Below are 16,555 nucleotides of genomic sequence, written 5' to 3'. Positions count from 1 at the left end.
CGCTCGCTAAAACACCACCACAAATTAAATCGGCCATGGGAGCAGACAGCTAACAAAGGAAATTAACAATGATGCTGCTTCTGTATTAGGGCATATGGATTCGCTGCATGTTTGCTGCGTGTGTGTAGCCGCAGCCTCGCGCCTCCGTACGCAGAGAGAGGGGGGAAAAAGGCCAGTTTTAATCAAGAAATCCATTCCACTTTTCTAACCCCTCTTCGCTTCTTGCTCCCCTCCCTTCATGGCAGGCTTGTGTGGAAACAGAAGTGCTAAATTACCCCGGAGCAGTCAGACAAAAACATCTTGTTGGGTTCTAAATTGCTTTGCATGCATGTTAATTGGACAGAAATCCCTGCAGTGTATTTGGGTTTTGAGCATTTGTGTGTAACTTCACGAGTGTGCGCCTCTGTACTGTATCTGTATATGTACAGTATGTGCGCGTGTGTGTCTGTTCAGTGTGTGTGTGTTGGGCAGGACCGGTGAGCTATTATAGCTGCAACGGCTTGCAGAGATTTGGAGGTTATCTGTTTTTGTTGGTTAATTGTGAAGCTGATAGTATCGAGGGTCTGGGCCAATTCAAGTGGGCTTTCAGCCAAATTACCTCAGTAATCGTCTGTGTTCAAGTCCCTGGATGCTCTCACCAAGACAGAGCCTGGGAAGCCCTGAAGTTCAATGGAGAGGGGCAGATCTGACCCCAGCTTTAGACAGCTTACACTGTAATTGAAATGATATTTTTTTTTTCCACGCCGTTATTGGATTGCCGACAAGATTTTACCCAAAATTCCATTTGTGGTCAATTTATCCTGTTTGTTTTTAATTAATGCAGGCAGCTAATGAACTCAGAGGGAATCTTAGCCAAATGATCAGAATTTCCTCCATGTTCCCCCTCGTTATCTTTGAAGCAGTAGGCTTTGGAATTGGAGCATGAAATTGTTTGAAAGTAGGAAAGGAATTCACTTGGATGGAGTGCACAAACACTGGAGCCAATACAAGCAGAGGGGGACATTGGATTTGTAAATCCACTTTTCATTCACTGTAGCAAGAAATTTCATTGACTATGACTAAAGATTATTTGAAACTATAACTAGTTTACTGTGGCACAGACATGAAGGACTAATGAAATACACATACCGTTATCAGAATTTTTTTTTTTTTATGTGTTGATTCAATTAATTCAAAAGTGGAGCACATTGCATACAAGCAGTTTGTGGCAGTTTGTGGGTGTAGTAGTCTGTTGGTGTCTTGCTTCCCCTATCTGTCTTTCTCTCTCTCTCTCTCTCTCTCTCTCTCTCTCTCTCTGTCTCTCTCTCTCTTCTCTCTCTCTGTAGGAGATAAATCATCCCACTGCTGTCCTTGTCAAACTAGAAAGTATTCCACTCACTGAATGGGTTTAGAAAATAAATTAATAGAATGTAGTTGATGTCTTGAAGCTGTGTATTTTTGAATGTACAATTCTGAGGATGTGGCAGACAAAGTAATTCTCATCTTGGCTGTTATTATTCATGAAAGATTGAACATTTGTACTTCTCAGATATGATGGAAAGAAAAAAAAAAACGATCATGCATAACCTTGACAGATGATCCATTGATGTCCTCATGACCCCTATGACTGTACTCTGTTTTCTTTTCTGTCTTTTGTCATTGTGTACAAAGTCCCACAATTACTATACATTCTCTGCTTAGGCGTAATATTTTATGGTACTGTAGCTTTCTTTATTTTATATGTATTTCGCAACAGACATCCCCGCGTGTGTGTGTGTGTGTGTGTGTGTGTGTGTGTGTGTGTGTGTGTGTGTGTGTGTTAATGGTTGTGTGAGGGCACGATCTGAGGAAAAAAAGCAGTAAAGCGGATTGAGACGTGAAGCACAAGACAAAAAGTCGTATCAGAAAGGGGAGGCCCCTGACACAACCTCCACTTAAACCACCACTAGACAGGCATTAGAGTGTTAGAGTGCACAAGGCGGAATAAAAATCTGCACGTCAACATTTGGCCTATTTAACCACCAGCGTGCTCGGCGGGAAGCGCTAGAACAGAAAATCCTTCGCATGGCCTTTTCATGCGAAGAATAAGTTGTCGTCATAGTGTGCTATGCAGGACTCCAGGCCATGAATCCCCAGACAGTGACCTCATATCTCGCCCCACAACACACACACACACACACACACACACACACACACACACGAATAGTCACACACACAGACACACACACCCCCTCCCCACACACGTACACACAAATTACATGTTTTCTGCATTTCTTCTTCAGCTCTTTTCTGTTTCCTTCCAAATCTCAGTCTGTAAACTGCTTAGTTGTAGTGTGTGTGTGTGTGTGTGTGTGTGTGAGGGATAGAAAAACATGCACCCACACACACCTCACTGCTGTAGACAAGTGTGACAAAATGTTGCTTTTTTTCTGCAGTCATTTAGTTTTTGTGCCATTTCACTTTGCTGTTGAAGGTTGAAGGAATATTCTGCTGATCACACAAACAAAATGCACAAAACAAGCAAACACACACACACACGCACGCAAACACGCAGAGCGCGGTGAGAAGCTGTGAACATAAACACTTAACCCTGGAAAGATTCAATGATGGCGGATAAAAGAGTGATTTGTGTTCTGCTAAGGGGAAAATGAGTAATCCTATCATTCAGCGTGACATGCAACACAACACGCCGCATCAGTCACAGACACACACACACAGACACTAAACACTGCCTATCAGGATGATAAAAGCATGCCTCACCCACACAATAAAGCGTTTGATTTTTCTATTTTCCGTGTCATTCATTTTCTCTTTATGCTGTTGTAAACCTCCTCCATCCTCTCTCTGACTCTCTTTCCCCCAGCGGCATCACTCTTGACACAACAGCACATATTTGTGTATTCATGTAAATATCTCAACTAATCTCTATAAATATATTTATGAGATTTAATACCTTTGTACTGTAATACTATGCATGCTGAGCATCGGGTTTTACACCCTTGTGAAGACAAGCGCACACACATACCCTCATACAGACACACACATCTGCACACAGCTTGCACTGGGTGCATACCAATCCCTTGGTCTTTCTTTCTTCCTGCCAGGGCATTAATTCCTGCCCATATTTCCATCTGATTATGGTCCGGTTATACCCGCAACTAATTGAACATTAAATATAAAGAAAGTTAATGAAAATGTCCTTTATCCCCTCCAAACTAGGCCTGAGAACGCATCCATTAACGCAAATTAATCTGGCCCTGGTGCGTGTTGCAGGGGAGAAGATATATGCACAGTTTGCTGCTCTCCTCTCTGACCCGAATTATGGTCCTTCTCTGCAAGCAGGACAGTTGAATAACAAAAGATGCGTTGTTCTCCCCCTTCTGAATATTCTGGTAAGCCGTTCCCAGAGCTTGATATCTGGCTGAAAACAACGTGAGGCTGATGCCTTGGCTCTCTGCTCGGAGCTTTTTGTCCTGGGGTTCTCCTCTTACTCCTGCTGGCCCGTGTACGGACCACCAGCACCCTCCTGTCACCGGTTTGGCCTGAAAACAGTGTGCAGTGTGGGCCAGAGTATTTTATTATCTGAGAAAGATCATGTGGTTGTTTTAATGGACAGGTGTCAGAACTGTAGCACCGGCGTACAGCACAGACAATTATAAGCCCATAAACTGGACTTGACTGATGTGTCATTTAGACTTCACATGATGCGTTCTGGCAAAAATAAATAAAATATCCGTCAGACTGTATCACATCTGAGGTTCTGAAATAAAAATACATCTTGGCAAGTTTGAATAACACTTAGAATTTATTGGCAGCATAACTGTGAATCTGCTACGAATTGAATTGTTTTCTAATGGGCTTGTTAGTTTTACTCCTTCTGTTCTTTTCCTTTCACTAGCGCTTCCCGTGCAAGCGGCTCTAACAGAGCCAAAGACACCCACTGTGAGCGCGGCCGACAGACAGACTGACGCACAAGGAAAAAGGAGGAAACAATGAATGGACGGATGCTTTCATTCGGATGAAAGGAATAAACGCTAAGGCATTTATTTTGTCTATTATCCGGCTAAAAAACCCTCTCCATTCCTGCCCCCCTCCTCTTGCTCCCCCAGGCCCGTCATATTAGCATCTCTCCTGGCCAGCGAGGGGTTAACTAACCCGTTTAAGGGGAACCACAGAAAACAATACTTGGACCCCAAAAAGACAATGCCAGTGCCTTTCTCCTCCGTATTTGTAATTTAACATCAAAAGGCTCCTCTCCCAGCGACCTCTGAGAGCCAGCGTCTCTTTAATGAAGCGCCCCACCCCCCTTAATCACATTCAAATTGGTTAGTGTTCAGAAAATAGAAATATGTATTAGATAGCAATAAATTTTCATCATTGGCTAAGCCTGCTTCTTAATTGTCCTGTCCCAAGGCTTGGGAATTTCATTGTTCGTTAGGTGCTTAAGTCCCCCATCTCATTCAGTCTCTCTGACATTACTGCTGAGGGCTCTAATGCCCAACTAATTTGAATGGGGATTTACATGATAGAGCAGGGAGCATTAAAATGTGGAGGGAAGGGAAAAAAGGAAAAAAGGAAAAAGGGGGAAACGGCTTCTTTCACTTCAAAAGTCACTTTGTTCAAAGTCAAATGACAGTGTTTAAAGATGCTCTATCTCTCTCTCCTCAGGATTTTGGACAGCAGTGCCAAGTTTAATGGTTCGTTATCTTAGCCCCTCTCTGTCTTCCTCTCCCTCCTTACCTCTTTTTCTCTTTCCGCCGCCAACCATACGCTTTTGTTTAGTGGCACCATACTGTGTCAGAATATACATTGTTTTTGAGTGACTTGGAATTGCAAAACACTTCTGTCATTCTCTATTATAATTTCCACTCATATTTCAGTTCCTCCGCGTGTCACTCAATAGTACGCCATCAGGGGTTTAGGAAGCTTATTGAGTCGGCATGAATGTCCATATTCGTGCGCACACATGTACAGTGTGTGTGTTCAGTGTGGTTGTATTATTAGGTTAGGCCTATTGCTATTACTTTCACTCCATTCTGCCATGTAACTCATTCTGCCTGGCTGCCGGCTGAGCTCTTGCTGACTGAAAAAAAAAAAAAAAAGCTTGGAATTGTTTTCTGTTTGTTCTGGAGGTATTTTGGATCAGAGGTGGATGTGTGTGTGTGTCTGTGTGCATCTGTTTGTGTTTCTCCAAGTATGTCTATTTTGGATCAGTGTGAAATAGAAGCAGTGGTGATAAAGAGAATCAGATGTTTTCTGATGTGCGCTGTTGGACGTTGCGTGTGTGTGTTTCTGGCAGTGCAGACATATAACTGTCCGTGAGGCAGACACGGGGCAAACTGTTGGCATGGAGGATTAGAAATTTGACAGTGTAGCAGATTGTGCATGCATGTGTGCAACTGTCTGTTTGTGTGCATGTTTTTTCATATCAATCTAACCCCCGCCCACCTGTTGTTAGATAACCAAAGTATTCAGAGTTTCAACAACCTGATAGAGGGCCTCTTGTAGCATTAAGCTTTAGGCCTTGTGTCCACCAAAGCATTTTTTTCCCCAGCTGAAACGCCAGGCACTCCTTGGGTAACGTCCAGCTAGGAGTGTTTGAGAGCGCTTTGGAAGCACAGCATTTTTTCAGCTGAGACGCTTTGGTTGCATCTGGTTGCTATGATACGGAATATCTTCGGAAGTAAAAATGTCGGTGCAAGGTAAGTACTTGCTTTGGATGAAGGGAAGGCTGAAGCAGGTATGGAGAGATGACAAACCTGCTGGTCAGGGTCATAAAAGGAAGCATATATTAAAATATATACAGTATATTAACATATTTCTCCTCCATTTTTGTTGTTCAGCACTTGTACATGTAAGATGTAACAGTTGGTCTTTGTGGTATTTGTCCCTCTTTCACTGTCATTTAAAGACTGGATAAAAAGTGACAGTGATGAGTGCAGTGTTTAACCCAAAGCTGAACATTTTTCAACTCTTGGTGCTTTAAAAAATCCATCTAATGCCAGCGCTCAGTGCTTCGTCATGCTGCTGGCATTTGTAGTGTAGTGTAAATTTGTGACATTCCCATTTTCAAGAATTAAAGAAATAAGCTGGGCTCAGGAAATTGAATGCTCTGGTGGACACGGCCCCTTATGGTAAATATTAGGTGAGAAAAACTGAATTATGAGACAGTGTCACTGCCTACTGTTTACCCCAGCTTTAATTATTGTTTTCCCCTTTTTAGCTCATAAACATTGATGCGCACTACCTCCGATTCTCCATAATTAGTGTGTTTGGTTTGACCTGCATGTCACCGGAGATGAGAGGAGGTTGCGGAGGGTCAGGGCTAATGAGAGAGTGGGGTCGACCTTAGACATAGAGTCAAACAAGGGCAAGGGGCATCATCATACAAAACACACAATACCACATACAAATGTTGCGAGGCAGGTCCAAAAATGGCGAAGAATTACTCCTTATTCTGTTTCTACATTTAGAAAGAAGAAAATAAAAGTACAGCAGAACTGAACTGAAATCAATTTCAGCAAGAGTCATTGTGGGATTTGGTGTCAGTGGGAAAACTATTTTCAATCCGATTCTGTCTTTACACACTTTGAGTACAATATCCAACCAACATCTTATGCCTGTAATGTCGACACTTTTCTATCTGCTGTATGTGTTTGAATCTTCAGCTTGTTATCTGAAGATATTGAACCAAACGCCTCACTGTCCAGAGACTAAAGATCAGAGTCAGAGTGAAGGGTTAACTCTGATAATCACCTGTATTGATCTGTGTGCGTTAGAGGAAAAACTGCTGGTTCCCGAGCAGCCGACCATGAATGGTTATTGATTCTATCATAAAGACCGGCTGTCTCCTGAGTCTATGGCTCTTTAGGTAATCACTGATGCCTGTTTTTTTCCCGTCTGGCACTCCGACAAGTTCATATCTCACACCTGTCCTCCACATCTGTACACTTTTAAAACTCATTGCACCCCGACAGACCTGCACCCTAAATCTATGTCCAATTTGCCCAGCACTGGCACTTTGCCCCATCTCCTCTGGCATCTCATGTCTTACCCTCAGCACTTCATCCACTCTCTCTTCTTGGCTGCTTTCTCACAGTTGCCCATCTCTGCATCTCTCCCAAACCTCCTTCCCCAAAGCCTCATTGTTCACAGATAGACCCACAAGCAAACAGACAGGCAGGCGACGAACGAGGAAACGCTCACTCACTAATCAGGCTTACAACGCTAGTGGGCTGAAAGAGCGGTGCGCCCTGCTTAGACCACTGCTGTAAATGATTAGCCCGGCTCAGGCTTAGCTGTATTAGCTGGCCTGCCATCACTGATAACTCACGGCTCCCAACTTTATTGCCGTGATAAAGCCCCCGCTAGAGCCTGCATTAGAAACAATCAACCAATCTCCTCTGGTCTCGTGTCTAGGTGGTGAATGGCGGGACGCTGAGGCAAGACTGAGAACCGGATGAGGATGTTCTCCCACGATGGCTGTGTCTGATAGCTGGGACAAGTTGTACAAAGAACAAAAGGAAGGTGAGAGACTCTGAAACTGTTGTCTGAGGGTCCACATTAGAGGAAGAGTTCATCAACAAGTGATCACCTTCTCTCTTCAAGTCCTTCCTTTTCTCAGTTTGATTGATGCATGTTTTAATAGCCCAATAGTAAATAATGTCATCTCAGGCTTAGACTCAGATTAAACCTAATTTACGTCATCATCACTAATTGAATTTAGCCTTCACCTTGATTTCCAAAAAATTGGGACGCTTTGTCAAACAAATATAAAAACAGATTGAAATAATCCGCAATATTTTCCTACGTATATTTAATTTAGTAACATACAAAGACAAGATATTTGATGTTCAAACTGATCAACTTCATTGTTTTTGTTTGTTTGTTTGTTTGTAAATATACACTCATTCGTTAGAAGCCTACAACCCATCCAAAAAAAGTTGGGACAGGGGCATTTTTACCACTGTGTTACATCAACACTCAGTGGGACTGAGGGAACTGAGGACTCTAATTCTTGAAGTTCTAAGAGTAAAATTTCTTTGTAAAGGTGTACAAATGGGCCCCCAAAATCTTTAATATTTAAGAGTGTGTGTGTTGAAGACGGGGTCAAAATCCCTTCTGAACACTATTGCTGTTCATAAAGGAAGTATGTTGAAGCATTGCGAACAAAGGCGTCTTTAATTATGAAATAAATTTCACTTTTTTCTTGTGTTATTCCACTTTATTGCAAATATTTTTTGGTGGGATTCAGATGTTACAATTTCTTTGTAAGTGTAGTTTGATTAAGTTAATACCAATGTTCGGTCAAAATTTCCTGGGAATAGCTGCACTGAAAATATGTGTAATGAAAATTTTGACATGTTGAATACTTATTTTCTTGAAAAGGATTTGCAAATCATAGCATACATTTAATACAGTGTCCCAACTTTTTTTTTTTAGTTCAGAAGTTGTATATAAACTCAAATTTTTTCGTTATGTGAGTGTTAGTGTGTGTGTGTGTGTGTGTGTGTGTGTGTGTGTGTGGGGCCATATATGTGCCGTCCAGCACCTCTAATGGTCTGGAGAGTGGTGAGCCCTTATTATGAGCAGTTACACACCAAAGACACACTGCCGGTGACGCCCACCCATCACCCTTGGAAGCATATACACAAACACACACACGCTCGTGCACACATCCCAAACCTTGGACTGACATGTTAACGGGAAGTAAGGTATATTTTTATTTTGCGCTGGTTGCAGAGAGGTGGGCGTGATACGCTGTGCGGGCCAATGCAGAAACAAAAAAATCACACATGGAACACACACAGGCTTACACAAATAACACACACACGCCCACACACACACACACACACACACACACACACACACCATGCCCTCACACAAGATGCACGCACACAAAGACACAGACAAATGAGACCTCAGTGAAATAGCTGGTGGGTTTTCTGCTATGGTCATGATTTCCTTCAGGGCTGTGAAAACACTCTGCATATGGAGTCCATCTCCTCTATGGCTTAGCGCTGAAACGAACACACACACAGCGTCAACACGTGCACGCTCACACAAGGAATAATATTCTTCTCCTTGCACTTTGGGCCCGCTACTGTAGAGGTGTGGTTTCTGGCTTGCTACAGGGCAAAAAGAAAAAAGCAATATAACAGCAGAAAGACAGGGAATGCATGATAGGAAATATTTTTAGTGACATGGCAGGGATTCATATCATATGTAGGAATCGCCTTGATTGAGTAACCCTAGATGTAGGCTTATATGTGCATGTGTGCGTGACTCATATTCGTTTTCTAGTGTGGGTGAGAATAGACATTTGTTAAGTGAGTAAGCAGCGTAAGGTATTTCGGCACGGCAGGAAAATCAATAGGAACCGTTGTGTTTTTTCTTCATCTGAGCGGCTGTCTATTGAGTTACCACAGCTCTGCTCACAGGTTATCAACTCAGGGCAGTGTGTGTGTATGTGTGTGTGACTGCATATATATTAATTAACATCCTTATCGCAAAACAGGCACATAGAGACTCTGTGTGTGTGTGTGTCTCTCTCCTTTGACTGGGTCGGGGTGTGGATGTATTGACCAGTTGCCAGGGGATAGGAGCTATTGATTGTGACTTATCCTGCTGTTTATATTTGAACCCTGGGTTTAACCTCCATCGATCGACGCACACCTCACAATCTAAAAGGTGTTCAACTCTGCTTTCCACTAATGGGGCTAAATGGTTGTGCAACAGTGTGTGTGTGTCTGTGTGTGTGTGTGTACGTGTATGTTTTTGTGTGTGATTCAAAGCATAGCCTCCCCCTGTGTTGCTTTTCTTTTAGGGAGCATAGCATGTAAAATGAGTTTTTCTATCAGAGCAAAGTAAAGGGAGAATATTTGATTGATTTGATTGTTGTCATCACATTTGCTGATGTATGTCGGCGTGTTACACAAACACATGCACAGCAGCGGTCATTTTTCTCTTTACTCAAGGAGAACATGAAATTTCTTTTTTTTTCTCTATTGAGTCCTCTTCAGTCTGTTACTGCTATGACAACTTTGCAAGGTCCCAGAGGTCGCTTGATTTAATGTGAATATTGTCCTTGCACATACAAGCCTGCACCCACTCCCACAGACACGCGGATACAATGAAGTCGATTTTTATTTTTTGTTTTCACTCGGAAGGGGAAGGTTACATTTTATGCACTCCTCTTCCACTTTTTGTAAAACTGTCAAAGACCTTTAAAGACCTTTTTAGAGCTACTACAAGGAGCTTTTTTTAACTGGTTATAAAACTATCTCAATTTAACACTGATGTTTATGACCTACATATGCAAACAAGACCATCAATGAGAAGAGTCAGTATTTCTGAAAAAGGTATTATTTGTGCCCATCACCAAATGCCTTTAATATCAGACAAATCGATTTATGGCACACAGTCCTGAAGAGCCTATGTACATTAGCTAGTTAAAAGGACAAAGGAAATTATTTTTCCTCAGAGAATTTTATTTTTGATGTTATATTTTGTAGAGACAACTGATACTGGGGCAGGATGAGCAAAGAGAAAAAAAAGAATTGACTGAAGAACAAAAAAAAAGCTAAAAGGGACAGTGGTGGCACAGAAGTCACCCTTGGTCATGCATTCAACGGATGGAGAGAACTGTGGGATACAGTCATCCTGAATTGGCCTCCTATTACAAGACGTGGTTATATGAAAAAAGAACAATAGCATCAAGATCTTTACGACATGATGTGGTGTTGCTCACAGAAACATTACAGCTGTTGTCCTCAAGTCCGATAAACAACACAAAGATGAATGTTTCTTGTAGTATCTTTAAAGGGGACCTAGTATGGTAAATTTCAGGCTTATACTTGTATTTAAGGTTTGTACTGGAACACTTTTGCATGCTTTAATGATCAAAAAACAATTTACTTTCCTTATACTGCAGTAATACCTGAATTCACCCTCTGTCTGAGAAGCTCCATTTAGTGCCTGTCTCTTGAAGCCCCCTCCTGAAGAAGCCCAGTCAGCTCTGTTAGGTTTGTGGGTTTTCTTAATTGCAGTGTCTCTGTACCATCATTGTGGTCGGGCAACTAATGTAACAGAAATTAGGGGCATTTCCTACCATGAAAAATCACCAGTAAAAGCTTCTAAACACTTCTGGACATGTTCCAGCAGGAATAAGATCCGAAATCGGGGAGAAAAGTACAACATCGGCAACCAAGTTCACGTTTCCCTGACGTTAGCATGTAGCTACACGTACATTAGCAGTGTACTTGCAGCCAGGGAGCAACTGTAACGCAGAAAAGCGGCACTTGCGGCCATGAACAATCATGACTAAAATTGTCTAAATACAACTGGACATGTTCCAACAAAAATATGATCTGAAATTGGGGAAAAATTTACAACATCAGCAACTAAGATTACATGTTTCCCTGATGTCAGCATGTAGCTACATGTAGCAGTGTAGGTTGGGTAATGTGAACACTTACAGTAGCGTACCTGGAGCAGATGACTATATAAGGAAATTCATAATGTCAGCTTTTCTTAAAAGAAAGAAGACAATGTTGAAAACAGAGTAGCCTCTTTAGAATGGTCTGAAGCCTGAGATTTTTGTTCACAGGGATTTTATCCGCTTTAATAATTCTGCTTTGCTCAGTTTTGCGTTTCTCTCCATTGCACTGTCCGTGACCCTCACACCGACACCCCAACCTTAGCTGGTTCAAATACGGAATTACTATGTGTGAAAGTATGTGTGTTCATGTTTGTCTGGAGCCTCAGGTCAGACTTTTAAATGGAACTTAGTAAAAGATAAAAAGAAAACTTTTGTTTGGCTGATACCTTTAGTTCTGTCTGTGTATGTATGTGTGTGTGTGTGTGTGTCTGTGTCTGTGTCTGTGTGCGCACTTTCATATTTTCATCTGTGTATGCCCGTCTCCCTCTCCCTCCCTCTCCATTTGAAGGGTTGTAATGAGTCATCAGGGAGAGCTGATGTGAATTATTAATATTCAATCATGATGCTGTTCATGAATTAACTGAAGCCGGAGGAGGAGGGGTGGACAGGAGAGAGAGCAAAGGAGGTAGAGAGAGAGAGAGAGAGAGAGAGAGAGAGAGAGACAGAGAGAGAGAGAGATGGTGAAGATTTAACTTGAATTAGATATGTAGGAAGAGAGCAGCAGGGTATGGGGTAGAAAGACAGGGAGTCTTTCAAAAGCCTAGCAGAGTGTTAACTATAAGCTCCACCCATGGGACATTACTTGTGAATTATGCAATAATATACTGTATTTCAGTCCTGGCACTGATACCTACACATTGTGTTTTGTTTTTTAATTTTATTGTTGTTGTAAAGAAAGGCAGGAACCCTAAACATGACAGGTAGGGCTGGCGGATATGGCCTAAAAAAAATCTCAGATTTTTTCACAACAAATCTGATTTACGATTTAAATCGATTTTTCCCCCTCCTACTTACAAAAAAATAATATTATTGGCCTGGTAGCACATACCTGGGGTCGAAAAACTTTCAGCATGTGAATAAACCCCAGCTTTTCCACGGTAGCCTATATATGGGCACTATATCTCTTGCAATATACATGGCGACTGCATCTGTGATCACTTTCCACTGGACCCCTTTCTTATCATACGGCAGTGTTTCCCCTACCATCATATTGGATCACAACAGAAGTCATTTAAGGTTACCTTTCCTATAGAACAGGTCTATATCTTGTCCTTTTATTAAACAAACTAAATAGCCTTATGTTACAGGCTGAGCCTGATGTGTGTGTGTGTGTGTGTGTGTGTGTGTGTGTGTGTGTGTGTGTGTGTGTGTGTAGCTGTGTATGTGTGTAGTTGATGTAGGAGTTATGAGACGTTAGTGCGCCAGGTGTGGTGTGTGACGTCAGACAGATGCGCCCCAGGAAGAAAGTGAGGCATGTGCTATGTTGTTTACATGGAGCAGCCACAGTGAAGAAGCCTACGCAGTTCTGCATGCTGTTTTTGAGTTATTTCCCTCTATGTAAAAGTCAGACACTGATGAGAGAGGCTGTGCATCATCCCTGCAGTGCTGAAAATAAAGTGCTGTTCTTTAACGCAGACAAAGTCCCGTTGTTTATGTGTTGTTGCCACAACGAGCTAACACAAGCTAAAGGAGCTAATGGTCTTCAGAGGTCCCTTTACTGCAGTTCGGGGGTCTGCCAGCTTGGCGTTGGTAACACTTATTAACACTTCCTCTGCCGTCTGTGTCGCGCACGGAGGAGTTCGGCCCTGATCCGCATGCGCACGCGCACACACACACACACACACACACACACACACAGATGAGCACATAAAAGCGCTGAAGAACTCATTCCCTTTCTTGAGAACGAGTTCTTCCCCGCTCGCTGCCATGTTGTTTGTATATTAAGCGCGCGGGGGTGAGGGGCGAGCTCACTCTGAACTACGGGAGCCCAGCAGGGAGCGGCGGTGGTGGATTTTAAAGAGGAACTCGATTTTCCTTAAAACAAATCGACCTAAACTACAAATTCGAATTGATCGATAAAATCGATTTATCGCCCAGCCCTAGTGACAGGCCGATAATTAAAAAAAGATGAAATGAAACATGAACTGGGTACAAATATGATGATGCATCATTCTCACTCCCAACTCATCAAATACTGATGCTTGGTCAGTGGCCTACACATCAAAATATGACATGCAAGGTAACCCTCCAGTGTCAGTTTTGGATACTTGGAGATGGTGTGTCAATTTACGCTTGTTAGACGCATTGTGTCTTTTCAAAATAAACTTCTGTTTCAATAGGAGATGTACAATTTCTGCTCATTAGATGTATATAGTCTCTTTTCAAAATAAACTTATAACAGGTAAAGAATATGTGTTTTTAGGTTTACTTTGTTAGGTTTAGGCAACACAAGAATGTGGTTAGGTTTTAAACATTGGTTCCCAACTGATCCAGCCATGCCATCCAGATTTCTCCGTAGTTGTTAGTTAAAGGTCCACACAGTTTAATATATTCAGCGTCATACTTGCATTCGGCCGTGTCATTAAGCTAGTTTAATAATTCACTATACAGCAGGAAACAGCACTTCAAAATAAAAGCTCTGTGCTGGAAATGTACTGAACTTAAAAATAAGGTGTGTTATTTACAAAGTTGATATGTTTGCAAGTCACTTGTGGTCCATTCAGAACGAACCTGCGTCCCACTTTTGGACCATGACCCACCAGTTGCGAACCACTGGTTTAGAAATAAAATCATGGTTCAGCTTAAAACATGTCCAGTTATTTCTAACGTAATGTAATGTCACATGACAAACTTCACATATGTCATGTGACATAGATCACACACACACTACACTATACATACTAGCACACTACGTTTTAAAGTCCAGAGTTTGTTTGACCAAGCCACCACCTGTCCCACCTGACCTATGCAGACTTTCTCACTCTTAAAACTACAGCAGTTGCCTAGAGCATTAAAACATGCTGCAGCCCAGTGCGTCTCATAGCGTCATAGGGTGCCAGTGTGCATGGGTGTCTGATGCCGAGGGCCACTGTAGTTTTGATATTTGGCGAGACCAGGTTGGATGCATACCTCACCTGTACATTCATGACTGCAACTGTTTGTTAATAACCTTTCAGTTGTCATAATATTTCACATATTTAATTTCTGTTTTGTTTATTGGCAACACTGAATTTGTATTATTATTATTATTATTTTTGCTTTTTGTGTGGGCACTCGTCTGGTATTCTGGGTCTTGCACATGTGTAATGTGTAACTCTCATTGTAAATGTAATGGCTAATAAAAATTTAATAAAAGCAAAAATATTAATTGTTACTGGAAATTGCAGCTCTACAGGAAACATTTGCTTCTCCTCCATATCAGATTAAAAGATTTACTCCTGGAGCGAACATTAGACCTTTTAATTTCTCATAGAGGTTTCACACGACTTTCAAAAGTCATTTAAAACAAAAAGCATTCCTGAACATCGATAATTTACAAAGGAAGGGAAAGCATTCATCATTCATTGTTATGATCAAACAGTTGTAGGTCCCTCATGTGTAGATGACTGCAGGCTCATAGTGTGCTGCTAAGAGACAGAGTTTTGCACGGATCAGAAAAATGTGATACAGTACATGCTGTCCACTCACAGATGGTGCTCTGCTCATTGAGGAGGAATGATTGGAAGAGAAAAAGTCAGTAGAGAAATTTATTGTTTCAGGTTTGGTTAATCAGGGTTGAAGTAGCTGCGGTGGTTCAGTGTAGTTGGTACAAGATATCATTCTCTACAACTAGTTCTTCATGGTGAAGGTTATTGATATTCACACTTTAATCCTATGTGTGTGTGTGTGTGTGTGTGTGTGTGTGTGTGTGTGTGTGTGTGTGTGTGTGTGTGTGCATGTGGCCTGCGGTGCATAAAAACAGCTGTCATTGGGGTTTGGTTTTGATGTGATGCTGTGTTCTGCTGTCACTGCAGAGCTGGATTGAGTTTGCAGGTTATAGGTTATCAGATGCTCACAGAGAAAAAACAGATACACACACACACACACACATTCATATTCATATTCACATACACGCACACACACCCACACCTTTTTGTGCTTGTAAACTTGACCAAGCTTGACAGTTCTATCTGTGTAAGCAGACTCCTGGGCTCTGTCGCTATCGTCTCTCTTGTTCTCCCTGCAGTGTACCTTAATGTTTGTGTGTGCGTTTGTGGAGTTTGACATGAATGGTAGGATCACTGTCGTCCTTACCTCTCATCATTCTGCCTTACTTTGTATGCTGGTCTGTGTGAGGGCAAAAAGGAAAAATAAATTGTGTTTAAGGTCACAAATGTATCAGGGACCATGCTATAACACTCCTCCAGGTCTGTAATCAAAGGTCAACAGAAAATAATATATTATTTAGATTTGCACCGATTATAATTTCTTGGGCCGATACCGATTTCCGATTTGCGGAGTGTTTGGATGGCCGATTCCGATTTCATTTTTTTCAAACCACTTTACAGCACACAAGATACTGCAATATTTTCTATCTTTGCTTTATTAGAACATTTTAACCAAGATACAACCAGCTTTTCAATAATCATCTCAAACAAACAAACAAAAACAGTGACATGTTTCTTAACCTGTTAAGATACATTTTCCTTTTTGCTCAAATATAACTTCAGGTACAGTATTAAAATAAATAAGTAAAAAAGGCATAGGCCTACATAAATAAAAACATGGATAAATAAAATAATAATTCTTGGTATATAGCACTTGTGGGTAATTTCTTGAATAGACAAAAAAAGTAAAAATATCTCCTGTGGAATATTCACACAGGTCTTCAGGATGTGCCTGCCAGTAAGTGCGCGGACACGCGCATCTTCGGCAAGGCAGACACGCGCCTCGTCAGTTTCAAGCGGCGCAGTGCAGCAGTGAGAGCTCCGCAGTTCAGCTTAACACGGACAATTAACAACTTTCTTCTTCTCTCTTTTGATGTGTGTGCGTGAATGATTAAGGTGAGAAGCCGTCCATGTTTCACTTCCTCACATTGCCCAAGCTGTGAGTTGAGAGATGTGCGTGTGTGTGCGCCGCTGATGTTACACGATGTCA

At 41.8% G+C, this 16,555-nt stretch overlaps 1 protein-coding gene across 1 annotated transcript in view; it reads left to right on the top strand.

The window, feature by feature from the left end:
• foxp4 (forkhead box P4) overlaps positions 1 to 16,555 on the top strand; it is a 257,342-nt gene that overhangs the window by 79,984 nt on the left and 160,803 nt on the right. The window contains exon 2 of the mRNA XM_049580580.1: positions 7,399 to 7,506. The gene's annotated coding sequence lies outside the window, so the exon portion shown is untranslated. The remainder of the gene's footprint in view (positions 1 to 7,398; positions 7,507 to 16,555) is intronic.

This window comes from Epinephelus fuscoguttatus, linkage group LG1, assembly GCF_011397635.1.
Source record: "Epinephelus fuscoguttatus linkage group LG1, E.fuscoguttatus.final_Chr_v1".
NCBI classification, from domain to species: Eukaryota; Metazoa; Chordata; class Actinopteri; order Perciformes; family Serranidae; genus Epinephelus; species Epinephelus fuscoguttatus.
The sequence above is the reverse complement of the archived record's forward strand: the minus strand, read 5'-3'. Positions and strand labels throughout refer to the sequence as shown.